Consider the following 27,777-nt stretch of genomic DNA (forward strand, 5'->3'; position numbering starts at 1 on the left):
GAGCCTTGCTTTTAACGTCTATAAATGTAACGACCTCAGATACAACGACACCTTTGCCTCAGTTTTTCTGGCGTTTCTCAAAGGAATTAAAAGAATTAGATCTCAATTGCACTAGGCTCAATGGAGATAATTGGTATAATTCACAAATTTTATTACGTGTAATGAATATTTTCATTCATACAAATATTCATTTCTCATATTTGTTTATCCCTTTTTTCCTTGAAATTCATTTTATGACTGTGCATACTTGCTGAAGCACTTTATTTCTTACCAAGGATTATTTATACGCAGTAATTGGCGACAATTCGTAACATTTTTTTAAGAGGATCATATAAATATTGGAAAAAATTGGCAATACCCCGTATTTATACGATTCCAATCAACTTTCCCTATTTTTGTCCCTAAAGTATTATAATTCCTAATTACCTTTATAATGAAATAACAACTTCGTGTATAGTGTTTTATTGCATCTGATTATATTTTTCATACCAATAGGTCTTGGAAACTTCAACCTCGGCAAAATTTCGTTTAATCTTCGATGGAATCTTCATTATAACCGAGTCCGACTATATGAGATAGAATTCGTGACTTTCCTTGCTCTCTTTACGCATAAACATTTTAATGGCAGTTCATGAAATATTAAGTTCTTAATGACGTGCGTTTTTCATTGACCGTTACTATAAATAATCGTAAAACATTACGAATCATCAACAGCCATTTGTTAATCTCCAAAGGCATCTAATGTCATAATTTCGTATTCACAAAAAAAAGGAAGTGAAACACGATCGGCTGCACAAGATTCGAGTCATCAAACACCTAATAATATCTCCAAGATTCCATTTCCAAACATTACAGTTTAAAAAAAAAGGAACATTATGACATGTCTTTTAATGTGTTCCTGTGTGATCGCGATCTCTCTCTCTTATGCCATCCAGACCGACGACATCTTTACATGATACCATTTCTAATGCTGGCAACACCCATTGATTACCCTTCCTCCATCCTTTTTCTTCTCGTGGTATCTGGAAAGACATTCATCAGATCGGCTTACCCCTAATGGGACTTTTATCCTGGACGTCATTAAGGAACTGCTGGAAGATCTACAGGCAGAGACGCAGTCAGAGAGGCTTTTCCTGCTCCAGAGCATTGACTAACTACTAGGCTCAGGACATTTGGAGGATCTTGTATCTTCTGTTTTATTAGCATCCATTCGCATTCTCTGTCTCCCAATCCCTTAAGATCCCTCCGAACCCTCTGTTCGTCGAGTCAAGACTCACTCCAGCCTGAACCAGATCGAACCTCGGATCTACGGTAGTGTACCGCATTTAAGTCAAGTCGCGAGTGATGGATAGATCCTGTTCGTTCCAATTAAACGAGCCCCGCTCTTAATTGCTCGTTAATCGCTCTTTATCGCCCTTTGAATGGATTGATGAATGGTCCCCGGATCTTCCGACAATCTCTTACTGTGTCTTTGAAAATGGAGTGGATTCCAAGTATTTAAAATAGACTCTTTTTTGTTTACTAATTAATCACGGATTACCTGGATTTGAATGGTAAATTTTGATAAATAGTGACATTAATTCGAACATTATACATTTCCATTATCGAAGAAAATACTGTAATGATGTCATCAATTCCCGTTTTAACTAGGGGCATTTTTTGCAGTCTATTGTGCCTGATTTTCTCGTATTTATATAATAGTATGTGTAATAAAAATTTTAAGTAATTTGGGGTTCCTGATTCATTTGGGGCCTCTGGGCCTACTCGCTGAGAGATGCCACTGATACCATAAATTTCTGGGATCCACAAAGGGACCCATTTATACTTACAGCATTTCAGCCATAATGTGTAACTAACCTGTTTGAAATTATGGATTAAATGATTCTGTGACTTGAATGACTGTGTAAAATTGACTACTTCGTTTCTCAAACGGGGTTCTTTGAAACATCGCTGGAAGTTTACATGGAAAATAGAGAAGCACGAAAAGTTCTGTGACAAAAGCATGGAAAAGTTCGATGAATGATGTCAGGAAAATCATTTTACAAAGACTTGAGAAAGTTCACTGAATAAAACAAGTTGGCCGAGGCTTGGAAAAGTCCTACGAATAAAGTTCTATCGCAAAAGCTTTGAAAAATTCTTTGAATGAAGCTTGCAAAATTTCTATGACAAAAGCTTCATTCAAATCTATGAATGAAGATTAGGACATTTCTATGAAAAAAGCTTCATTCAAATCTATGAATGAAGATTAGGACATTTCTATGACAAAAGCTTCATTCAAATCTATGAATGAAGATTAGGACATTTCTATGACAAAAGCTTCATTCAAATCTATGAATGAAGATTAGGACATTTCTATGACAAAAGCTTCATTCAAATCTATGAATGAAGATTAGGACACTTCTATGACAAAAGCTTCATTCAAATTTTTCTATGACAAGAGCTTCATTCAAATTTTTCTATGACAAGAGCTTCATTCAAATTTTTCTATGACAAAAGCTTCATTCAAATTTTCCTATGACAAGAGCTTTATTCAAATTTTTCTATGACAAAAGCTTTATTCAAATCTATGAATGAAGCTTAGGACACTTCTATGACAAAAGCTTCATTTAAATTTTTCTATGACAAGAGCTTCATTCAAATCTATGAATGAAGCTTAGGACTTTTCTATAACAAAAGCTTTATTCAAATTTTTCTATGACGAAAGCTTTATTCAAATTTTTCTATGACAAAAGCTTCATTTAAATTTTTCTATGACAAAAGCTTCATTTAAATTTTTCTATGACAAAAGCTTCATTCAAATCTATGAATGAAGCTTAGGACACTTCTATGACAAAAGCTTCATTTAAATTTTTCTATGACAGGAGCTTCATTCAAATTTTTCTATGACAAGAGCTTCATTCAAATTTTTCTATGACAAGAACTTCATTCAAATTTTTCTATGACAAGAGCTTTATTCAAATCTATGAATGAAGCTTAGGACACTTCTATGACAAAAGCTTCATTTAAATTTTTCTATGACAAGAGCTTTATTCAAATCTATGAATGAAGCTTAGGACACTTCTATGACAAAAGCTTCATTTAAATTTTTCTATGACAAGAGCTTCATTCAAACCTATGAATGAAGCTTAGGACTTTTCTATGACAAAAGCTTTATTCAAATTTTTCTATGACAAAAGCTTTATTCAAATTTTTCTATGACAAAAGCTTCATTCAAATTTTTCTATGACAAAAGCTTCATTCAAATTTTTCTATGACAAAAGCTTCATTTAAATTTTTCTATGACAAGAGCTTTATTCAAATCTATGAATGAAGCTTAGGACACTTCTATGACAAAAGCTTCATTCAAATTTTTCTATGACAAAAGCTTCATTCAAATTTTTCTATGACAAAAGCTTCATTCAAATTTTTCTATGACAAAAGCTTCATTCAAATTTTTCTATGACAAAAGCTTCATTCAAATTTTTCTATGACAAAAGCTTTATTCAAATCTATGAATGAAGCTTAGGACACTTCTATGACAAAAGCTTCATTCAAATTTTTCTATGACAAAAGCTTCATTTAAATTTTTCTATGACAAGAGCTTCATTCAAATTTTTCTATGACAAAAGCTTCATTTAAATTTTTCTATGACAAAAGCTTCATGGACACTTCTATGACAAAAGCTTCATTTAAATTTTTCTATGACAAAAGCTTCATTCAAATCTATGAATGAAGCTTAGGACATTTCTATGACAAAAACTTGAAAGAGTTCTATGAATACAGCTAGGGAAAGTTCTGTGACATAGCTTGGAAAAATTGGATGAATGAAGCTTAGAAAAGTTTTGTGACAAAGGCTTCGAAAAGGTATATGAAAAAGGCTTTGAAAAATTTAATAAATAATTCTTGGGAAAGTTTTATGTGACATAAGCTTAAAAAAATCTATGAATGAAGCTTAAGAAATTTCTATTGCAACGACCTTAGAAAAGTTCCGTGAAAAAGGTTCGGGAAAAATTCTATAAAAAAAAGTTGTGGAGAAGTTCTATAAAAAGATCTATGAGTATAAAGCTTGTAAAATTTCTGAGACAATCGTTTGTAAATGAAAACAACAGCAGTGGTTGGCTGACATTAATTTTCTGTGGCTTTTCCGCACTTCGAGATGCCCGTCTTCTTTCCAAAAAAGTCTCACACATTGAATTACATACATTCACTCAATTTTCCTGGTTACCATTTCCAATTTGGAAGGGAGATGGTAGCGCCTCCTAAACAGATGCATGCTAGTTGCGAACATGCAGAACTGGTACGTTCCACTGCGAGAACAAAATTTTGACGGCACAGCCCACCTTTTCTAGGTTGAAAGCGAAGCAAACTACACTACTCAAACAGGGTCTGGTGCATTTTCTTTCCTCGAGTTCGTGTACGTTGAATTCGTGTACGTTCGAGTTCGTGTGCAATCTCCGAACTCGGCCAATGATGACGACAGACACCACGTAACGCCATACAGAGAAAATGTTCTTGAGCACGGATTTCCAACTGGTGTTCCGTGGAACCCTGGGGTTCTGTGACAGCTTTTTTTTTGGGGGTTCCGCGTGATCAAACGCCACGGAAGTCCTCATATATCCCGGAACCCTTAGAGTTTTCAAAGAAGAAAACTTCCTTGTTACTGATGCTGCTCGCGAAGCTGTTTTTGGTTTAGAAATTTTAACGAGATATATATTAGTTTAAAAAATACAGACCACTAGAATGACTAACCTAGAGAATGTGCACAAATGTGAGTGACCAAAGAATGACTTGGTGAGCGAGGGACGAAAACAGTGACTTAGACGGTGTGAAAGCATGTAAATGACCGAAAGAGTGATCTAGACACAAAGGGTATTTTATGGTGTATGAGGGGGGGGGGGCATGGGCTGGCGTGAATTTTATACGTCATAATACGGCTGATATTGTGTTTATGTTGCCGTAGCACTTCAGCTATCATTTCAGTATTATAGTGTTATTATATGTTGTACGTTATTGAATAAAAAATTATTTTGTACTTTTTTATGTGCCGAACTAACGGGCAATAGGACATTTTTTGCGATGTGTATTTTTTTTATTTCTTGAAGATGGCAGCAGTAGTTCTAGTGCAACAATAACATCGCTTACATCCCACACGGGACAGAGACTGGGTCATGTCTGGTTTCACAGTGTAATAATAATATTCTCCAGTATTATACACGATGGAAAAAGCGTTGGATTCCTGCTGCCACCTATCAATAAAACCACAGTAATAAAACCCCTCTTAACGGACACCTCCCCCTCCACAGATGCTGTCACCCCTCTTTTACAGGCCAAATAATAATTTCCACTCGTATAATAAAAGTATGTATTTCAAGCCCCCGATTAACGGTCACTCTCCCTCTTTCACGGACGAAATTTTTTGTCCTGTCGGTGTCCGCAAAAGAGAGGTTTTACTGTATCAATAAAAGGGTTTTTTTTTCTTAGAAAAAATGGTCATTGCCCTAAATATAAAGATTTCCAAGAATGTGAATATCCTTTTAAGGACTCCCTAGAATGCGAAAATGACCCCGAAGAGCAAAACAAACGTTGAGAAACGTTTCTCTACAGCTTCACGTCATAAGAATTGACATCAGCAGGAGTGATTCATAACATGCTGAGAATCACGAGGGAAACACATGAAGATGGAAACACAACCAGGAAAAATGCTATTCACACAGGTGGCTCTGATACATAATGGAGTGACAGAACACAATATGCCTCACGTCATGTGTTGTCATTTGTTTTTTCCTCGTTCACCAACGTATGCTTTTTGACGAGAAACACGAGTTTCCTCATCCAATTGCACAACATTGAGCAGCACAACATGACGCGAAAAGAATTTCTTTTCAATTAGATGAGAAGAAAAACGCGAAACACATGTTACTTAATAGAAAAAATAAAGTAATTGGCAGTTTGCCAGCTGCTAATAGACAAGAAACAGACGTTAAATCAATTAACTATGAGTAAACATGTACGGAATAATTCAATTATGAAATCGCTAATGAAATAATTTCCCAGGAATTCTCGAACGAATGCTCTTTCGGTGTGTTTCAGAAAGGACGCCCCCTAATGGCTCAACTTGGGAACAGTGATACATGGAAAGATGAAACCAGTGGTATGCTTGATGGGCAGGACTGGAAATTTGAATGCACCGGCTTAAGAATATAATTACAATTTTAAATAAGGGATGGTGCCAAAGTCATTTTATTTCAGAGATTTTTGTCTGTGGGGTCCATTCGAAGGTCATTGTGTACAGCAAGAGTCCTCAAACGTCGTGCCAACTTGAACAGTTTGCCGTTGAGGCATACGCGCCCATTGATGTAGAAGCATTGCAAGAAAGTCGCTCCACTCGGTTTTTCACGACGTTGCTGAGGGATCGCCTGGGTGATCACATCTCCCAAGTCCCAAAAAAATGAGAGAGAAAAATCTGTCCCACAAAATACGGGAGGATTTAGCAAGCCTATGATGCCTGTCTCCACTTTATTCGCAGCTGAGGATACCTGCCAACGCTTCATTTACTGCTGATGATGTGAGTCTACACTCAATTCGAAGCTGAATATATCCGCCTCAGCTCCATCCGAAGCTGAAGAGGTCTGCCCCGGCTTTATTCGAAGCTGAAGATGTCTGCCTTCACTTCATTCGCAGCTGATATTGTCTTCTCGATTTCATTCGCAGCTGATATTGTCTTCTCGATTTCATTCGCAGCTGATATTGTCTTCTCGATTTCATTCGCAGCTGAAGATATTCGCCTCAGCTCCATTCGAGAGCGGAGATGTCTGCCTCCGCTTCATTTTAGACTGAAGATGCCTGCCTCTAGAACTCTCTACTCCATTCACTGCTGGAGATATCACCTCAGCTATATTCGCCGCTGGTGGTGTCTACCTCGGCTCCATTCGTAGCTGAAAATATCTGCCTGTGCTTTATTGGCCTCGGCTCATGTGTGGATTGAGAAGGCGATGGGACAATGCTTAATTCTGAAAGTAGTCACTCTTTTTACCATCACATTTCACTTAAAAGCTCTATTTCTTTAAACAGGGTGTCCAAATTCGGCCATTATCTCATCAACCGTTCGTCGTAGAGGTTCTAATTTGAAAAATGCTCAGAATGTGTTCAGAAATCAATCTGTACCAGTTTCGAGGGTGAAAATATAGTAGTGTGTCATAAAATAGAAAATATAAATTTTTATACGCCCCTCTCGTCCTATAACTTCCAATTGGAAAGTTATTGCCCTGTCTCTCCTGGGGCCAACGGAAAAAAAAATTCCACGTTTCTAAGTGCAATTATGTTCTCTGTGATATTTAAATTAGATAATTGGAGTAAGTTATTGCTGTCCTTTCCCAACTTTTCTCCGATTCTTGAAATGAAATGTCACCAGCACTTGAAAACATGGATTTTTTTTTTCGTTGGCCTCAGGACAGACAGGGCAACAAATTTATCTTTGGAGGTTAGAGTACAGGGGGGACCATATAAAAATTTAGATTATTTTGTTTTATGACACACACACCTGTATTTTCGCTCCCGAAAGTGGTACAGAGTGATTTTTGAACACGTTTTGAGCATTTTTCAAATTAGAACCATACATCCGTGACGAACGGTTGATGAGATAAAGACAAAATTAAGACTTACAGAATAGTACTTGCCATCGATCTTCGGTTTCTTCTCATACGTCGCATAGGATGGAGCTCCTTCAAAATCCGACAACTCATCCGCCATATTTGGATGAAAGTGTGCCGTCGATATTATCGCTATAGCCCAGTGATTCCCAACGTGGAACGCCCCCTTGGGGACAATGAAATGTTCCGGGGGGGGGGGGGGGTTGGCAGAAGCTACGGGTATAACATAGGATCCTATGGGTTAGATTGCGTTGGGGGGGGAGATGGGAGAAAAAAGGTTGGGAAACTATGCTATAGCAAATCGCTTTTTTCTATCCTGCCTCTTTCTTCAGCGATTAGACGTCGCATGGAGCGGTAACGCAGTTTTTGACATGACACAGTCTTTTAAATCCATCTGAAGATACTGGGTGCATTCGCAAAAAGTTGCGTAACGAACTAATTTAAACGCTTATATCTTAGGAAGTGTTCAGAATATATCGATTGTTATTTTTTTCCATCTCTGCGGGCAGATTTCGTTGAGATAAAATCGAATGGTGCCACTCCAGTTTTCATACCTCTTCCGGTCTGGGCACCAAGCTCGTGGCCCGCTTTCGTACCGAAATTGTTTTACGCGATATCTCGAGAGATTCGCAACGCAAATAAAAGCCCGTGGTATCGTCTGATGGGCATTTTTAAGACAATTCCAGTGATATCACTCTGGTTTAAATACTTCTTCGGGTGTGGGCACGTAACGAACAAATTACGCTGTATCTCTGGAGCTTCACAACGTAAATAACAGACAATGATATCGTCTGTTAGATATTCCAAAGGCGAATCCGATGGCACTCTAAGGACTTGTTATTACGTCTTCTAGTGTAGGTACCAGGATAGCGGCCCGCATTCGTTACGAAATTATTGTTATGCTATATCTCAAGAAGTTCGTCCCGCAAGTAGACTCAAAAAAATCGGTATCATCTGTTAGCTATTCTAAAGACAAAGCCGATGATACCAGTTTCATTATGTCATTACCTACCGCGCGAGTCAAGGAGCAAAGAACGTATTCACATCAAAATTTGCGGCCGTGTCTATGACACAGACTGTGCCCCAACACTTTTGTTCAAAGAGGAAGGACGATTTTATGTCGCTTTCCTTAAAAGAGACCTTAGCATCGGTCACTATTATTTGGCGACGAACCAAAGTATCGCTAAAAATCAAGAGCTCCACGCATTCTGGTAGTTGAAAAGGCAGCTCCACGGCAGCCACTTCTGTGGCTCTCTTTCTTCCTTCCAAACCGAACACAACTCTGGTATATCGCCATTGACAATTTACTATCGAGTGAGTTGCGTCGGAAGTGTGAGTATGTGGTTATATACCTAACACACACGTAAACTGAGCGCGTATATAGTGTGTTGTGTCTCTCATTTTTTTAGTGCTGTCATCTTCAGAAGTGAAGTGAGTGTACTGGTTGAATATTTGTACGGCTTGTAGCTCGACTTTTTTAAGGGGAAGATCGGGTCACATTCGCACCTCGAAGTTGGGAACCACAGCAAACCAACTTCAGCCGTCCACCGCTGTGGCGACGGCTGGATTTGAACCCGGTTCCCCTGCAATGCGAATCCGTTACTATGACCACTCGGCCACCACAGCAGCCACTTTAACGGCTATATATTATTAAGACAGCAGTGTCCACACATGCGCAGGTGGAAATGAATTTCACTAAGAGATTTGCATACCGTTGCTTATCCTTGTAGCGGCACTTCAGTGGATATTTTCGGGTTGATTTAACGCCGCTAAATAATTCTCAATAAATTCCATAAATTTCCGTTCGGTAAGACGACAAAGTAAGTTGTCGCAGGGAATGTCCTCTCTCTCTCTCTCTCTCTCTGATGACGACAAACCATCCATAATTTTAATTGCTAATGTAAAAGGGTGGCTGAACTTCTCTGCAAACACATCTGGTGCGATTTTAATTAAAACTATGGATCGATATGATGGCTACTCTCTCTCTCTCTCTCTCTCTGTCACGGGCAAACTGCGCCACTTTTGCGAAAGAGGCCGCTTATTTTTAATTAACGTTTCTTCCCCTCCTCTCGTTCAGTAGGCATTGATTGACGTCACAAACAGGCTAATGAACGTATCGGAAGGTTTCCTAGCGTTGCCACGAATAATTCCCAGAAAAGCACAAACGTTTTCCGTTCCCTTGCATGTCAATAACAGCATCCAAAAGAGCATCGTGAGAGTGAGGAGGAGCTGAAAACGCGTGGGATTCCGAACACTTGCCCGTCATTTTTTTTTTTTTATTGTTGTTTCGCTTTTCCCACATGATCGATGGAATTTCAATTTTGGAAAATCCTATCGATCTGTTGTGTCGTGGCGTAAGACGTCCTCTGGGTCGATAAGTTATTCGAGCTGCGGTCCGTTTGTATATGAAATGCGTCGTTTTACGTATATTTTTTTACTTGGAAAGAGTTACGTCCCTTTGGAAAAACATCTTAGATCAATAACTAATTCTGGAGGACGTAAGACAACTTATACAGCACATCTACAGTAATACCCCGACTTGCGCTACCTGGATTTGCGCGATTTTGGAGTTACGCTATTTTCTGTGAGAACTGCGCATTTCTGGAACTCAAGCATAGTCACTGGATTAGGGACCGTTCAAGTATTACGCCAGCAACTTTTTAGCCATTTCTGACCCCTTTTCCCCCATTGTCAGCAAAATTTCATCTCTGCCCCCCCCCCACCACAGTCTATCACATATTGCTGGGATCACAGACCGTAAGCGGGGAGAGGGGACATAGAGGGGCTACTGTCCCTCCCCCCCCCCAAAAGATCAAGAAATCTTTTTTTTTTAAATGCAAAATATATATATAGATATTTTAAATCAAAATTTCGAAAGAAAATATCTCTATATATATGTTATTATATTCAATTTCTCTATTAATTTCAATGCTATTCGAAGGCTGAGAACTCAAAATTTCCTTTTAAGAAATTCCTTGTGACCCACCCTCTAAGCCATAAGCCATATAATAATAAATCCTTGGCTCGTGGACTAAATGTGGCCCGGGGGTTATCTGATGTGGCCTGCCCCCTCAAACCTAATTTTGTAAAAAGTAAGTAAGCGGCGCATTTACAGATCGCTTAGGTGACCCATGGCACAATTTCAGAGCATTTAGGTGGCCCGTGGCACATTTTCAGATCACTCAAGTAGGCCTGTGGCACATTCACAGGTCACTTAAGTGGCCCGCGACACAGTTCCAGAACACTTAAGTGATCCGTAGCACATTTAGAAATCCCTTGAGTGACAGTTGGCACAGTTTTGGAGCACTTAAGCGGCCCCCAGTACGGCTCTACATAACTCAAGTTGTCCCCGGCACATTCGCAGATTACTTAAGTGATCCATGGCATAATTACGGATCACTTGAGTGATGCGTGGCACAGTTCGAGAGTACTTATTTCTAGATCACTTGAGGGATCCACAAAACATTTAGAGATCACTAAAGTGGCTCTCTAGGAGACTTATCAATAGGGAGATTGTTAGTTTAGGTACCCACAAACCACACAGTTCAGGATGCCATTAAGATTATTTCATATTTTTATAAAGGGTGATTGATGACGTAATCATCATCCAAACCCCCCCCCCTCCCCCGTCATCAAAAGTCAGCAAATCGGAAACCCCCCCCCCCACTCCCATCGATGCTGACGTAGTACTTGAATGATCCCTTATTTCTGAGACACAAAAACAATTACGATCAAGTAATCATTGTTTTATTCGATCAGAACATCACGTGTAATGAAACTGCACTCGTTTTTCTTAAAGCTGTAAACTTAAAAATGTAAACTTTGCCGTTATTTCAGAAATGGAATCTTAAGGTTTCTAAGTCATCTTTTTTGCAGAGAAAGTCGCTATTTCATACCTATAGTGAAACAGCCTGAAAACTAAATTCGTTTGATGTGATGCTCACTGATGCCATGCACCTGGTCTATAATTCTCAATAAATTTTGACCCGCGGGTGAAATTTGTTCTCTTGACTCCAAACACAAGCAGCTTATTTATTTCGATGAACCACGGTGTTGTCAAAACATTCAAAGTAGTCTTTAACATGTGATTTTCATTTGGACAGATTTTAAGAAATACTTTTTTCTCTAAGAACCGAATTAAAGTCGGTTAAGACAAGTTAAACTTTATGGGATTGTAAATAGATTGTGAGCCAATAAATTAAGGCAAGTTAAGATTTATGACGTCATAGGAAAGTACCATAGTTGTACACCCATAGTGAGAAGGGATAGGTGTTTTTCCTGACATTTTTGTCCCAATTAACTACTAATATACAGAAGGCATAGATAACAGAGCGTATGACATTTAACTGGCAAACCATTGATCATAGAGGCATGCTTCCAATTAGAAAAAATATCCAAATAACGTGTAGTACTCAGATATCAAGGGTTGTTGCTTAGTTATGAAAATAAAAATGTCAACTTTTTATACGGTTGCTCAAGAACCCAATCTGTCTTTCCTGATGCCAAAAAGAAACAAAAAAAAACCCGTTTCTAATACAATATTCACTGAGGTATTCGAATTCCAAAAACGGAGGAAAGTTGGGGAAAATGCTGAAAAACGGTTTACCGGGGGCATGGGGGCTCGTGTGCCCCCACTTCTCTTCCCAAGCGGACCAAAAATTAGAAAAAATATTCAATATTTCGGCAAGATTATTATAAAATCGAAAGAAAATACCTTTTACATTAGTATTTTGACCGATTTCTGTTAATTTAAATGCTTGAAGGGTGGTAACTCCAGACTTCTCCTTTCTCAGGAAGAAAATTTTTGTGTCCCCAGCAAAGGTCGATCCTGAATACGCCTCCGTCAACCTTAACTACAGAACAATTGAACACTTCTAAAAATTGACCATATAACTTTTCCATGTCTCGCTCAGAGAACTCTATCAAGCATTAATCATAGAACTTACTCAATCCTTTGCTCAGAGACCTCTACTAAGATCTGGTCATAGAATTCTTTCTACAGAGCAACCGAACTCTTCCAAAGCATGGCCACAAAATCCCACGTAGTCATAAAATTCTATAGATTCCATATCACAACTTTGATAAATATTCACAATATAGCAACAATAATTTCAATGAAACCGATCCAAACTAAAACACATCCATTCTTATCAGAATCCATCCATACAAAAACCATTCTCTCTGCTCACAATCCCATACAAAGAAACTATCCTGAAAAGACTTCAAAGAGAAGCAAAGCCATTGACGCGAACATCAATAATAAAAAAAAACTCAACAAAAGATGGAGAATTAAAACTCAGTATAAAAGAGTTTTAGAACTCTCTAAAAGTAGAACAAAAAAGTTCTAGAAGGTTCTTTTTACGGCGTGGTAGAGCGTAGATAGCGTTCACGTGTATGTGTGTGTGTGTACGAGAGAGGAATTTGTTCCTCGTTACTTGTATATCCGTCGAAAATAAAATTTTCTCTCCACTCCGCAATGCAAATCAGGTGATAACTTAAGATGGTAATCTTCCCACCAGCACACCAGTGTTAAAACGCTTGTCCTCTTGGTCGTTCGTTCGTTCGTATGTCGGGGGGTGGGGGGGAGGCATGTGGAGTCAACCACCAGAGATATCTCCTCCCCATTGGTTGTAAAAATTCTGTAAAAGTCAAACCCCTTTCGTCCCGTTTAATAACGACTCTGGAATGATGGCCGTAAAAAATCCTTTGCGACATTTACGATGAGACTGTGGTGAGGGGGCGCTTGGGACTGACGAGACATACTGTACGCACAGTATTGTGTGTGTGTGTGTACTGTGTATTCCTTCTCTCTCTCCGCCCTTTTAAACTTGTATTTAATGATGGTGCGATACAGGATGGTATATATCCTCTCTCTCCCTGTCCCGGATGTGTTTCTACGGGACTTTTATGTTTTCGAATTAGTTTCGAGAACTTGAACTTTCATTACCGGATTTTTTTTTATAGGGTGCCCTTAATAAGGGTGTTTTTACACCCTTTTTAAAAAACGAGTTGCTTAATTGGTAGAGAAGAAAATATAAATTAGAAATTAGGTTGATAAAGTAATTTTGAGGGTTGTTTTCTCAGACATTTTTATGGGATTGAAGAGAGAAAAAAATTTGATTAAATTTTTAATTCTACGGTACATTAAAATTTCATGAGGGAGGGTTAGTGAGTAAGAATTAGAAAATTTTTGTATGACCTTAAATTTTTAGGGAGAAAAATTTAGACGGTTTTTTACAATTTTTCTAGGGTGCATGTGGGTCGTGTTAAAAATTCATTTTTTTTGGTTTTTGTTTCATGGTGTTTTTACAGGCTTTTTATATGATTTTATTTCATTTTATATGATTTTATTCATTTTATATTATTTTATTCATTTTATATTATTTTATTCATTTTATATTATTTTATTCATTTTATATTATTTTATTCATTTTATATTATTTTATTCATTTTATATTATTTTATTCATTTTATATTATTTTATTCATCTTATTGATGCCCTTGATATAAGGGTGTTTTTACACCACAAGAGATGCTTAATTGGTGGAGAAGAAAATATAAATTAAAAATTAAGTTGATGAAGAATTTTTCGGGGTTGGTTTCAGACGTATTTATGGAATGGAAAAATAGGGAAAAAAAGAGTGGATTAAATTTTAAATTTTTTACGGTACATTAAAATATTTTATGAGAGGTTAGTGGGTAAGACTTTGCATGTTTTTGTGCGACCTTAAATTTTTAAGGAGGAAAAAAAAAGTAGACGATTTTTAAATTTATGAAACTTTTCAAATTTTTCTAGGGCTGGTCGTGCGGAAAAATGCAGTTTTTTTTTGTATCAAGATGTTTTATAGTTTTGTCTTAATTTCTATTTCATTCGAAAGATTAGGAAATAAGATTTGAATTCAAAATTATTAATATTTCATGGATTTTTGTAAATTTGAAGGTATACAAATTGGTTTTTTTTTTTTCAATTTTTTTTGGGTTGAAATCAGATATTCTTGAAATTTATGGGAAACAAACTGTTTCTATCTTATCTTAATGGTATGTAAATAAAATAAGCTTTTATTACTACAGTTGACGTTATACCGACCATTCCTTTACAACGATCGGTTGCATAATAAGTGTTCCAAATGTTTTCATATAACAAATAACCTATATTTTTCTTTTCGATATAACGACCTCCCTATATAACATCCATTTTCGACGTGACGATGGGGGGTCGTTATAATGAGCGTCGACCGTACTGAGATTTTATTTATTTTGCATTTTCAATAATTCTCAAATTTTATTCGCTATGAAATTATCTCCATTACTTATGAATTAATTTAATTCTGAATTTTCATTGAATCTGAAATTATTTCTTTCATTATTTCTGAAAGTTTATGCATTCTGTGATTTTTTAACTCATATTTTCTATTATTATAATTAATTTTTATTCATTCTCAAATAACCTCCTTTATCGGTTCTGAATTTTCAATAATTGTAAAATTTGATCCATTCTGCAATTATTTATTCCATTGGTTGTAATTTTTTTTAATGCTGAGGTATCCCCTTTATAAATTCTGCATTCGAGAATTAATACGTCCAGCATTAATGAAAATTCTGAATTCATGAACGAAATAATTGCAGAATTTATGAACGAAATAATTGCAGAATTAAAATAAAAATTCAGAATTTGTGAAATGAGTAATTGCAGTGAATTAATGAAGATTCAAACTTTATGAAAGAAATTATTTCAGAATTATTGGAAATTCTAAAGTTATGACACAGATAATTCCATAATTAGTGAAAGCCTTTAATAACTGGTTCTGGTTCGCTTCTGTTTGATTGTGGGGGGGGGGGAACTATTCACGATTCTGTTAAGGCGCAGCTGAACACGAAGGGCTCTACGTCTAGTAAGGATGGGCCCCTGTCCGGTCCGCACAAAGACCGTTATTGTAGATAAAAGGCAGTGGTCTGTTGAAAATAGTCAAAAATCTTATTATTATGGTAAATTCAGTGAGCAAAAAGAAACAAAGTAACAGAAATTTATCACACACACACAGGAAGAGATTAGTGTTCCACCATTAATTTCTGCGTCAAAAACACGAAAAAAAGAAAAAACAATCACCATGATGTCACATAACTGAGCATGCGCGAGACTAAGGAAGTGTAGAAAGGGTGGAGATCATTTCTGTTTACACTTGAATTAACTAGAGGTCTTTGACTGTTTAATTGACTCTCTCTCTCTCTCTCTCTGTGTATACAGCCAGCATGTAGTAGTTGCAAAAAACGTCACAGGCATGTCACAGTAAATGAGTAAAGAAGTAGGCGTAGCGAAAACAAAGATGGCGGACAGAGATAATTACGACAACGACAACGCAAGCGAGCGTGGTTCCTTTTTCTGCAGCTTCCTCTCGTTAATTTTGTTAGGAAGAACTTTCATTTTCGAAGATTCTGGGCCCCCGCATAACACCTGCTGTATAATGTTGCAACACGCTTATTTTCTAAAAGGGACCCCCCCCCCTCCCCCAACACGTGTCTTCGAAATCTCAGGGTCACGTGGAGGACACGCGAGTAGGAGGCGTCAACGAGACGCTACATTGCTACTTACTATACATATAAGCAAGTAAAGGAAGTCCCTTTTTATATTTGGTTTTTACCACAATTCCTTTTGTCTTTTAGTATGCTCCATATACTTTAACATTACCTCATTCTCGCCCCCCCCCCTCCCAAGCTTCCCGTACAAAGACAGGAAGTGTTTCTCCTGGAATACCAAGTAGCCTACGTTAGGGTCTTCTTTTTTTTACGGCCATGTTTAAGGAACTTACGTGTGACGCCTGTGGCTACTCCTAGCGGCTTAAAAATGAACTAAGACTTCTTTCTCGTTCGGGTCTTTGGACCTTGGGTTCCTTCGAAAAAGTAATTTTCCAATCACTATTCGATCTACCCATTCTCCGTCTCTTACATGTAATTAAACTTACATTAAACGGGGTCCCCCCACATTTTGTAGTGGGAACCTCTTGGACAAGAATCCCTGTGGAATCCTTCATAGTAAACTTACAGTGCAAAAATAAAGTAAATAAAAATTGATAATAGTGCTGATCCCGGACAAAAGGCTTCCTCCGGACATATCCCAAGACCTTGAGGGGGGGGGGATACACGTGATGGTAGATAAAGAACGATTGATCTAATCCATAGTTTCCCAACCTTTTTTGTCTCATCGCCCCCTTCTCCAGAAATTTTTTTCTCCCATCGCCCTCCAACGAAATCTAACCCATAGGATCCTATGTTAAATCCGTAGCTTCTACCGCCCCTTGGAACATTCCATCGCCCCCCAAGGGGCGTTAACGCCCACGTTGGGAATCACTGATCTAATCCATAGTTTTCCAAACTTTCTGTTCCATTGCCCCCTTTTTCAGAATTTTTTCTCTCTCATCACCCCCCCCCCTACTAAAGCGAACCCATAGGATACTATGTTGAACCCGTAGCTTTTATCGCCCCCTGGACCATTCCATCGCTCACCAGGGGCCGATATTGCCCACTTCGGGAAACACTGATCTAATCCATCGCCACTAGAGCTCTATAGAGGCTATCCAGCAAACCCGTCTTAATGCATGGGCCTACCCTGACAAAGCCTGGAGGCCTCTATTTCACAGTATCCCCGATGAATGAGGTTAGGTGCTATGATTTTCGAGCAAATTTATGAAAATTAGTAGGTGGTTCGTTAAAATGTGAATTGAGGAATCAGAAAAATCACTTTTCCGAGAGCCTATGATGTTCTTAAGACCGCCATGGCATAGGCGGAGATAGACTTGGAAGTCTGGGGGGGGGGTCACGGTCATCATTGCTAGGGGGCACGATGATGATGATGTCAATTCATATATGCATATATACATTAGATCGGTCGACTTCACCTTTGACGCTGGGGGTGGGGGGGGGGAATGTCCTCCACGCCCCCCCCCCCGTATCTCCGCCCATGGGCCATGGCTAGCACACCCTCTGGATCATTCACCTGGTCCCTTGCTCTCTAGGCGGATTCGAATACATGGTTTTGATACCGATCACACAATTGAAGTCTAATTTTCTTGACCACACGTTTCTAAATTCTTCGCCTCGCTGAACTTTCCATTATAGCCGGTTTTCAGACACCCAATCCCCTACCCTTCGTGAATACGCCTCTGGCCCTGCTAATAGGCTATACTCAGGGACCCCGAATCCTTTAGCTCAGTGCTTCTCAAAATGTGCGTCGTGGCGATTTGGAAATATTAGTTTTGATGTTTCGAAGTGGTTCTTTTGTATGGGAAAATATCCATGAAACTATTGCGGAACCGCAGCTGAGCCATGAATCGTTCAAGGCAGCCGTGGATGACAAAAGTTTGGGAACCACTGCTGTAGCTGCTCGCCCAGGGAAGAATTTTTTCATGGGGGCACTCTAGTAAATCCATAGTGCAAAAAAGGTCAGACTGGAGGCCCCATCAGCCTTTTCCTCGTGAAGGCCATGGCCGTACTATACCATATCAACCAAAATCCGCAACCAGTTTCCGATTGAAATTCAAATTTTCTCAAGAAATCCATCGACTTCCCGCACGGAGCTCATTACTAAAGAAGCGCTCCCCCCCCCCCCCCCACACCAGCCGCCACCGCCCCTTATATGTCATCGACGGAAATAGATCTCTCTCCATCATTATGAAACATTGATTTTATGCTGCCGTAGCTCCCCCTACAGTCACTTAATCGATCTATTTTGTCGGAGCGGGCTTAGGCTTTCATACACACACACACACGGTACAGAGAGAACCCCCCCCCCCATTCCCACTCACGGCAGTAGAAAGGTGAGTGCCCACACCCCGCACACTTACAACACTCAATATAACAGACAGGTAAAACGCGTGGCTGAAACGTTGATTCGGAAGGCGAATTGGGCAAATTTTTTCAGGGTGCTATGCCCATTAGTGAGATCACGTGACGCCCCCCCCCCCCCATATGCACATGTCATATGCAATATTACAATTTTTTTACGGAAAAAATACAACAAAACGTTTTTCCATCTTCCCACATACACTCAGCGTGGGAGAACCAATCATCTATTTCCTTTTTGTGAACCCCTCTGTATGGGAAACATGCATTTTTCTGTGTGTGTTAGAGGGGTATATTTGTTTACCCATTCGTGATCAATTTTATATTGTATTGTGGGTTTTTTTCCCCTCGGGTTTGTTATGCGGTGGCCATAATTACAGTGTGGAGATAGAAATGATTATGTAGGTCCGTGGGTGCTCTCCAACTAAATATCCTGATGGAATAGGGAAATGATGTGACGAAAAACATGTATTTTGTGGGGCAGGTAACGTTTACCTTCAACATTAGTCATCATATAGATGATGAATATATTACGTTTCATTATATGATGGTTGACAAAAGTGTGAGTTTGAATTAGATGATTGTGTGTGAGGGGCATTATTGTCCGGGTCCCATAATTTTGAGGGACCGATTTCAAAAACAAGGAGAAAGATCTGAATGTTGTGTGTAATAAACACTAAATGCAGCGCTGGAGGACCTTATGACTATGAGATAAAAAATCCGGGCGCCCTGTGATATTGAGATGTAGTATTATATGATGAAATAGTATTAAATGTATTCATTCGAAATTCATTAAAATTAATTATTTTTCATTGATCACAAAAATTGACAAAAAATGATATTTTTGTCAATTTTTGTGTCTGGTATAAATTCTTGCATTAATTCTGAAACTAATTCTTCATTAATTATAAAGTTAATTCTTCATTATTTATAAAAAATAACTTGATTAATCATATTTCCGTTCCAATTGTTTCATAAATTCTGAATCTTTATTCATTACTTTGTTGATTCTGAACTTTCATTAATTCTGAAAAAAAGATTTCATTAATTCTGAAACTATTTCTTTCATTGATTCTGAAATTATTTCTTTCATTGATTCTGAAATTATTTCCTTCATTGATTCTGAAATTATTTCTTTCATAGATTCTGAAATTATTACTTTCATTGATTCTGAAATGATTACTTTCATAAATTCTGAAATTATTTCTTTCATAGATTCTGAAACTATTTCTTTCATTGATTCTCAAATTATTTCTTTCATTGATTCTGAAATTATTTCCTTCATTGATTCTGAAATTATTTCTTTCATAGATTCTGAAATTATTACTTTCATTGATTCTGAAATGATTACTTTCATAAATTCTGAAATTATTTCTTTCATAGATTCTGAAACTATTTCTTTCATTGATTCTCAAATTATTTCTTTCATTGATTCTGAAATTATTTCTTTCATAGATTCTGAAATTATTACTTTCATTGATTCTGAAATGATTACTTTCATAGATTCTGAAATTATTTCTTTCATAGATTCTGAAACTATTTCTTTCATTGATTCTGAAATTATTTCCTTCATTGATTCTGAAATTATTTCTTTCATAGATTCTGAAATTATTACTTTCATTGATTCTTCTTTCATAGATTCTGAAATTATTACTTTCATTGATTCTTCTTTCATAGATTCTGAAATTATTTCTTTCATTGATTCTCAAATTATTTCTTTCATTGATTCTGAAATTATTTCCTTCATTGATTCTGAAATTATTTCTTTCATAGATTCTGAAATTATTACTTTCATTGATTCTGAAATGATTACTTTCATAGATTCTGAAATTATTTCTTTCATTGATTCTGAAATTATTTCTTTCATAGATTCTGAAATGATTACTTTCATTGATTATGAAATGATTACTTTCATTGATTCTGAAATTATTTCCTTCATTGATTCTGAAATTATTTCTTTCATAGATTCTGAAATTATTACTTTCATTGATTCTGAAATTATTACTTTCATTGATTCTGAAATTATTACTTTCATTGATTCTGAAATTATTACTTTCATAGATTCTGAAATTATTTCTTTCATTGATTCTGAAATTATTTCCTTCATTGATTCTGAAATTATTACTTTCATTGATTCTGAAATTATTTCCTTCATAGATTCTGAAATTATTTCTTTCATAGATTCTGAAATTATTACTTTCATTGATTCTGAAATGATTACTTTCATTAATTCTCAAATTATTTCTTTCATTGATTCTGAAATTATTTCTTTCATTGATTCTGAAATGATTACTTTCATTAATTCTGAAATTATTTTTTTCATTGATTCTGAAATTATTTCTTTCATTAATTCTGAAATTATTTCTGCATTTTGGTTTCTCGTTGTAGACAAAAAGGCGCATCCACAGCCCCGAATCAAACAGGGTGAAAAATTATTGAAGGTTTTTTTCAATTTGCAAAATATTTCTTTTATTAATTCTGAATTTTCATCAATTTTTGAATTATTTCTTTGATCAATTCGGAATTATCATTAATTCTGGAATTATTCCTCTCATTAATTTTGGAATTATTTCTTTCATTAATTTTGGAATTATTTCTTTCATTAATTTTGGAATTATTTCTTTCATTAATTTTGGAATTATTTCTTTCATTAATTTTGGAATTATTTCTTTCATTAATTTTGGAATTATTTCTTTCATTAATTTTGAATTTTCATACAGCTGCTGATACATTTTCGTTCCATTATCTTTCTTATTAATTCAATAATTCATCAATCCTAAATTTTCATTTTTTTTTTCAGGCCATTTCTTTCATAATGTCTTAATTTTCATTATTTTTTTTGGAATTATTTCTTTCACTAGTTTATAATACTCTCTTCGTTCTAAATTTCCATCAATTCGAAATTTTCATTAATTTGTGTGTCAATTTACATTTAAATATTTTTTTGTATGGATATTTTTCAGCGTTCCTACATACTACATATATGCTGGTTATTGTTTTCATGAAACTTGAATAACTATATTGATTGCATGTCCATTCTGAACGAAATATGTTTCAGCATTAAGTGCCACAAAATAAATCAATTTGCCGTCAACTCATTCAATACTAAGGGGTCATTCAAGTATTACGTCAGCATCGATGTGGAGGAGGGGGTTTCCGATTTGCTGACTTTTGATGACAAAGGGGAGGGGGGTTTGGAGGATGCTTACGTCATCAATCACCCTTTATGAAGATATGAAATATTCTTAAGGGCATATTATTCGGTGCGCCAGAAACGGAAGAAACCTTTGGATAGTTATTGGGCACCTGAACTAACATTCTACCTATTGATAAGTCCCCTACAGAGTCACTTTAGTGATCTCTAGATGTTTTACGGATCCTCAAGTGCTCTGGAAATGTGTCCGGGCCGCTTAAGTGCTCTGGAACTGTGCCACGGATCACTTAAATAATCTGGGAATGTTCCGCGGGTAACGAGTGATATAGATCCACACTGAAGGCCGCTGAAGTACTCTAAAACTGTGCACATGTCACTCAAGGGATCTTTAAATGTGCCACGGATCGTTTATGTGTTCTGGAACTGTGTCGCGGGTTACTTAAGTCATCTTTAAATGTGAAAGTGATCTTTGAGGCTTACTTCAGTGATCTCAAAATGTGCCACGGGCCACTTAAATGCTCTGGAATTGTGCCGCGGGTGATTTAACCGATTTGTAAATGTGCCGCTTAGTCCATTTTTACAAAATTAGGTTTGAGGGGGGGGGGGCAATCCACATCAGATGATCTTCAGGGCAACATTTGGTCTGCGTGTCAAGGGTTTACCATATATGGCTTAAAGGGTGGGTCGCAATGAATTTCTTAAAGAGAAATTTTGAGTTCTTACCCTTCAAATAGCATTGAAATTGACAGAAATCGATTACAACAACGCATATAATGGTATTTTCTTTCGAAGTTTTAATTAAAAAAAAAAATAATTTTTTTTCGTCTGGGGGGGGGGGCTGGATGAGCCCCCTATCCCCCCCCCTCCCGCGTACGTTTCTGATCCCACCAATATGCGTTAGCGGATAGAGGACAGTGATGACGAAATTTTGCTGACAAGGGGGATCAAAAATGGCTAAAAATTTTCTTACGTAATACTTGAACGGCCCCTAATACTGATATTGGTAAATACTGTGCTGTAAACAGATTTTGTGAATTTTATAATAAGCTTCCTTGACATCTGGGGGGGGAGCCGTTCAAGTATTACGTCAGCAAATTTTTAGCCCTTTCTGCCCCCTCCCCTTGGCAGTAAATTTTCATCAGCACTCCCCCTACCTCCTAACGAATATTGGTGGGATCAGAGACGTATGCGGATGGAGGGAGGCGGTATAGGGAGGCTCGTGCCCCCCCCCCTCCCCCAGACTATCAAAATTTATTTTTTAATGCAAAAAAATATTTGAAAAAAAAAATTAAAATTTCGGAAAATACCTTTATATGCCCTATTATAATAAATTTTTGTGAATTTCAATGCTATTTGAAGGCTTAGAACTCAATTGAGACCCACCCTCTAAGCCATACATGGTAAACCCTTGGCCCGCGGACCAAATGTAGCTGTGGGGGTTATCTGATGTAGCCTGCCCCCAGAGCCTAATTTTATAAAAATGAACTAAGCGGCGCGTTTACAGATCGCTTAAGTGACCCGTGGCACAATACCAGAGTATTTAAGCGGCCCATGGGGCACATTTTCAGATAACTTAAGTGACCCACTACACAGTTCCAGAACACTTAAACGATCCGAGGCAAATTTAGAGATCCCTTGAGTGACATGTGGCAGAGTTTTAGACCCCTCATGCGACCCCTGTGCGGTTCTACATCATTCAAGTTACCCGCGTCACATTCTCAGATTATTTAGGTGATCCGCGGTATATAATTACGGATCACTTGAGTGATGTGTGACACAGTTCCAGAGCACTTAAGGACGGTATTCACCGGCATGGTTTAAACTAGTCACAATTTTTTGATAAGAGATCCACATGGATTGGTTAAATTCATGTTTTTAACCAATCTATGTTAATCTCTTATCCAAAAATTGTGACTAGAGTTTGAACCATGTCGGTGAATACGGCCCTAAGCGGCCCGGATGCATTAACAGATCACTTGGATCCGCGAAACATTTAGAGATCACTGAAGTGGCTCTGTAGGGGACTTATCAATAGGGAGAATGTTAGTTCAGGTTCCTACAAACAGCGAAAGGGATTTTCTCGTTTTTGACGCGTTGAGTAAGATGCCATTAAAATATTTCATACTTTTATAAAGGGTGGTTGATGACGTAAGCATCATCCAAACCCCCCCCCCTTGTCATCAAAAGTCAGGAAATCGGATCCTGATGCAATACTTGAATGACCCCTTCATATTTTTCATTCATCTGTTAACGACTTTAGAAGATTACTGTTACGATTGGAGTCGTATATATCTTTGTGTAGCGTTTTGTATTTTTTGTAACTTTTGCTACCATAAACTTTTGCCCCTCAAACATATAATATTCTCGTGGGACCCACCCCCTGAATTTCATTCAGGGCCCCATTAATTCACCCTCGTCTACTAATGACAACTTTTCGCCTAAATGAATTGCAATTTTCTCAGTAAATTCACAATGTCAAATTCTTTTTAAAATCTGATCGTTTGCGGACCCCTGGGCTAGATTTCAGTAAGTTTTCCTCCTGGGAAGGTTCGATACAGGGCCGTCTCAACATCATGAGCCCGCTGGTAAAGGGATTTCCTGGGGGGGGGGGGGGTTGTACTTATATATAGCTGGAAGTAACAGCATACATATCACACTTACTGGAAATAAAAGAAGACAGCTGTGCCCGGACATGCCAATTAATGCCAAAATGACGCCAAAGGCAAGCAATGTTGTCAAAAGCACCAAAAAAAAAAAAAATCGCTAATCGCGGAAAATGAAGCATTACTGCAAATGCAGTGGGTTAAAATGAATTCTACGAAAAAAGTTGAAAAACAAGGCCAATGTGTAAGATGAATATTCATATTTATAGTCAGCTATCGTTACAATTTATATAAGCTGGGAAAATTATTTCAGTTCTTAATTTCTATAAAGAATAGTTAGGCTGACCATATTTCCTCGAGATAAAGATGGGGCATTGGGATTCCAAATACGGGAAAATACGGGACATCGCTAATTATCGCCAAAAACGACGCCAAAACCAAACAAAGTTGCCAAATATTGTTGAAATTACGGAAAAATCACAATGGCGGGAAATGATGCATTACTGCAAATTGCATTGGATTAAAATATATTTCACGAAAACAAAAAACGTTAACCAAGGCAAATGTGGAAGATTAATATACTCATATATAGTTGTAATTATCATAAAATAATTTATGAGTTGAAAAATAATGTCAATCTTTGAATTCAATAAAGAATAAAAATTCAAGTAGGCTTCGTGTAAAATACGGGAAAAACCGGGACACTTTTGCCAAAAAGTCGGGACGACCAAAAAAACAGAAAAAAACGGGACTAACCCGGGAAATACGTGACGTATGGTCACCCTAAGAATAGTGGACTTCTTTGGGGAAAAAAACGGAAATATTTAGAAAAAGGTCAAGATGACCAAATTTTAAGGTCACCAGAAGTTAAAAGCTCTTTATCTCTTCACATCTAAATATTTTTCACAGTTCTGATTCGGTGTCCCCATAGTAAGACCACCTGTTTACATTCTTTTCTAAGAGTGTTGGAGAAACGGATGACATTTTTGGAAAAATGTCTGCTCTTCAAATTATTAAACGACCTGTCATGGCTCCCCTCCCGCTTTACTTTCACTCGTGACTCCACTTAGAGCGACCCAGGACAGCATGGAAACCATATGTCCAAAGTTTAGAACTACTTTCTTCCAAACCAAGAGCAACTCCGGTCTATCACCATTTTTTCCAGCATGGTGACAGTCATTGCCATTGTGCTCGAATGGCATGGTGGTAAGATTCTCGTCTACCATCGTGAAGGTTGTTGTCAGGGTCTCGGGTTCGAACCCAAGGGAGTATATAGATAAGATATTTTCCCTAACGAGAACTCGAGACGACTACTACTGATAGACAGCGCCTTCACTCCCAACCCATCTCACTAATGGCAGTAAATTGCAATATAGCGATATGGCCAGAGTTGGTGATAGGCGAAGTAGTAGTCATTATCATTGATAGTCTCCATTAAGACTGAGCGGCGGGCCATTATCTGGTTAGGAGACGGTCTATCGCCATAGGCAATGTGCTACCGATTGAGTTGTGCCGGAAGTGTCAGTGTGTGTACCTAACAGTATGAGTGCGTAAATATTGTTCTTGTGCGAAGTTTTACTGCCATCTATATTTCGAATTGTGAATAAAGTGCAGTAACAGTATTTGTGCCGTTGCGAGACTTTTTAACGGGGGAGATGGGCTGGCATTCACTCCTCGAAGTTGAGAATCGTGGAAAACCAACTTCAGCCGAACACCATTGTGTGTGGCGAAGTTGGATTTCGAACCTGTGCCCTCGCCACAGCAGCGGTTTAAAATTACCGGTCTATTCTCTGCAAAATTAAATGAAATAATTGAAGAAATGAAGAAATGAAATAATTTTCTTCGAAAAATCAGGAAAATATCGTAACTTCCAACGATAAAAATCACTCCCCATTCAAGTTCCTCCTCTCGCGACGGGATCGATCCCAGAAAAGGATTGCTCAATATAAAGTACACAAAGCAAAAAAAAAAATAAAATAAGGAATCCTTAAGTTTTCTTAGATAAGATCCAATCCCACACACACAGAATTAATTTCACCACATAAACAGAAAATTCCGGTACTTTTCTTGATGCTTCGAATGGAAATCCCGACGAAAAACGTTTTGCGTACGTACCATTAGGCAAATGAAACGAGCCCCGTACGTGACAAAATGGATTCCCGAAAATAAAAATCAAAAAAAGAGGTTTATTCTTACTAACGGGAAGGTTCTCGAACCTCGTTTCCCATCCACGCATTTCGTGCACCCTAAATGAATCCTGGCACGCGAAAAAGCCCTCCCCCGATGGTGCGAGAGATGAGGCACCCTACACACACCCACCTTAAAACTCCTAACCATGTAAATGGTTCGAGGAGGATTACCCGCAACCTTTTCACATCTTGTGCATATCAAGGAATGTCTGAAAACGTGCTCATGGCCTAATGATTATGCACTTCCATCTCTCTCTCTCTCCTACCAACCTCCAATATGCACGGTAACGTTCGTAGAAGGGACTCTCAACTTGGATAACGTCACTCCCGATACTTTTAAATGAGGACTTTCTGTTCCAGAAAATGTTCCAGATATTTCATTTCCTGACATAACGCTTTAAAACTGAGTGCGTGGCCGAAATTTGTGATAATGGCCTTTTTAGTCTCACCATTCCGTGGAGGGAAAGACAGTTTCGGGGCCACTTAAAGTGGAGTTGGAGATGAGGCGAGGGCTTTTAAGTTGGGGCCCCATTTTCTACTAAATTGGGTCGCGCTCAGGAACAATTATACAGACTAACTGCCGGACATTATACGATTCATGGGATGGTGGTGGTCTGGACGGCCGAAACATATGGATCGATACCTCGGATGTGGATACTTCGTCCGTGTTTGTGTTGGGAGATTTGATATTGCTATAACATGCGATTATATAGTGAGTGGTCGGTGTCTTGAGGAGAATTGTGGTCGTCATTATGGGACGAGTTTATAGTATACGATGGTCTCGCTTGGGCTTGGGGCGAATATTTAAATGATAGTCAGTATCGTGAATGATGTCGTCCACATCACCACTGTAATGGTGGAATGGACCCATTACTCGTACTTGGACGATTTGGTGAGCCGCGTGCCTCTCTGCCCCACGACCTCAGTTCTATTTCGTGGGGCCAAAGAGAGTCATCGTTCAAAAAAAGGAAAAATATCATGCGTAATTACAGAATGCACGGAAATGCTAATAACCACAAAAATACACCTACGCAAAAAATATATACAAACTGAACGAAAGTTGATGAAAATTCAGAAATAGTGAAATAAGTAATTCCAGAAACAATTTCACAAATAATAAAAGAAACAACTTAGAAATAATTCCAGAAATAACTTCAGAAATTATTTCAGAAATAATGAAAATTCAGAATTAAAGAAACTGTTACAGAACTTGATGGAGGAAAAAATTATAACAGAATTAGTGAAAGAAGCTGTTTTATTAAATAACAAAAAATTAATTATTAATTATTAATTAATTAATTAATTAATTATTAAATAATAAAAAATATATGTAACAAAATGAGAGAATGAAAAAAAACTACAGCAAA

The sequence above is a fragment of the Pholcus phalangioides genome, unplaced genomic scaffold, assembly GCF_987345545.1.
Source record: "Pholcus phalangioides strain wild (caught in Gottingen) unplaced genomic scaffold, Ppha-v1.0 ptg000003l_1, whole genome shotgun sequence".
Lineage (NCBI taxonomy): Eukaryota > Metazoa > Arthropoda > Arachnida > Araneae > Pholcidae > Pholcus > Pholcus phalangioides.